This window comes from Schistocerca americana, chromosome 1 (assembly GCF_021461395.2).
Source record: "Schistocerca americana isolate TAMUIC-IGC-003095 chromosome 1, iqSchAmer2.1, whole genome shotgun sequence".
NCBI lineage: Eukaryota > Metazoa > Arthropoda > Insecta > Orthoptera > Acrididae > Schistocerca > Schistocerca americana.
This window is the reverse complement of record NC_060119.1, coordinates 396602116-396604364: the sequence shown is the minus strand read 5'-3', so window position 1 is coordinate 396604364 and position 2249 is coordinate 396602116.

Genomic DNA, 2249 nt, shown 5'->3' with positions numbered 1-2249 from the left:
TTTGTCATCTCTCCCCGGAGGATAAACTAGCAAGCCTCTCTGCTTTTCTTGTCACCTGATGGCTCCGTCGATGACCGATTTTCATGGCCTTCCGTGTGTTCGACTGTTGAAAAAGCTCGCGTCCTATGTTGCTGTACATGGGACGTCGGGAACACGAAATGTTCAGGCAGCGGCTTACCACGTAACGTCAGGAGCGACCAGCTGGCGAGTGGTGACAGCGTGTATACGTCTGGGTGGGTCTGGAGACAGGGCGGCATGTTTTGCGAGCCGCAATACACCTGGTCAATCGCTTTGCTGGCGCCTTCTAGATGGGGCCTCATGCAGGATGGGGATGGCGTGGAGGGCTCCTCATGCACAGGTCGGAAGTGGCAGAAATCTTCTCATGGAGGCTCAGAAAAACATGGCTTCACATAGTGAGGGCAGGAAAGAGATTCACAAACCAAGCAATTCCCTGCATGGCCAACTATGTTCCATCCCAAGATATTGGCCATTATAATTCCATGGCTTGACATTGTAATTCTGTCAGAGACAGCAAAGGACTTGGAAGAACAGTTGAATGGAATGGACAGTGCCTTGAAAGGAGGATATAAGATGAACATCAACAAAAGCAAAACAAGGATAATGGAATGTAGCCTAATTAAGTCGGGTGATGCTGAAAGAATTAGATTAGGAAATGAGGCACTTAAAGTAGTAAAGGAGTCTTGCTATTTGGGGAGCAAAATAACTGATGATGGTCGAAGTAGAGAGAATATAAAATGTAGGCTGGCAATGGCAAGGAAAGCGTTTCTGAAGAAGAGAAATTTGTTAACATCCAGTATTGATTTAAGTGTCAGGAAGTCATTTCTGAAAGTATTCGTATGGAGTGTAGCCATGTATGGAAGTGAAACATGGACGATAAATAGTTTGGACAAGAAGAGAATAGAAGCTTTCGAAATGTGGTGCTACAGAAGAATGCTGAAGATTAGATGGGTAGATCACATAACTAATGAGGAAGTATTGAATAGGATTGGGGAGAAGAGAAGTTTGTGGCACAACTTGACCAGAAGAAGGGATCGGTTGGTAGGACATGTTCTGAGGCATCAACGGATCACCAATTTAGTATTGGAGGGCAGCGTGGAGGGTAAAAATCGTAGAGGGAGACCAAGAGATGAATACACTAAGCAGATTCAGAAGGATGTAGGTTGCAGTAGGTACTGGGAGATGAAAAAGCTTGCACAGGATAGAGTAGCATGGAGAGCTGCATCAAACCAGTCTCAGGACTGAAGACCACAACAACAACAACAACAATTCCATGGCTAAGATACCCACCACACAAATATGGATAGCCCTTCATACTAAGATAACAACTCTGTCACCATGAATGTTTAAACTAGACTATGTCATGTATCCTGATGCAACTTTGCCTGTCCTCTAGGTACTCCAGACATACATCTGTTAGTTCAGGTAGTACTCTAATTATTCACTCCATGCAGTTATAACTTTTATCGTCCTCGTCTCACTTCCTACATCGTTCATTCATTTGAAATAACATTATGCACCTTTACGACCTTAAGAACAAGCAAGCACTTGGAGAATACTTCACCATCTTGATCACTGCATAATTCAAGCAACAGAATTCTCTTCTCTGTTACCCTCATTCAATAGAAACAAGCTCTGAAATACAACCAAAACTTCAACACAATTTTCACAGGTAGAATAGAACATAACAATAACTCTTTCCCATCAGATGACCTTAAATGAGGGTCTCATTATATCTTTCTCACCTTGACTACTAACTAACTTCTTTAGAAGTGGATATAACGGTAAACGTAAATTTGGCTAAACAGATTTGTTATTTTCCTTTTAATGTTTCATTATAGTGTGGATTATTTTATTATTTAGTTTCTTAACTTCAAATTTCGTGTTATTTTTAGATATCTTTTACACTGTGATTTTTGTAAGATGGGAAAAATGAATATTTGTACATAAGGAGGACCAAAATCACCGCTGGCCGCGATTTGCACATATTAAAACTTCAACATTGACCTTTTTTTAACACACTTTAAAAGAAGTTTTGTATCACCCCATTTCTCAGATCCCTGGCAGATAGACGTTGACTGTGGGTATTGTATCACACAGTCCCTTTGACTGTTCAGAGCTGTCACTAAACCCGCCCAAAAATGTAACTAACCATGCATGAGCAGCAACAAGACAGAGAGGGTCGGAGAGCCGTTCAGTTCCAGTCATTTCACGAGGAAGGAGGTATACGG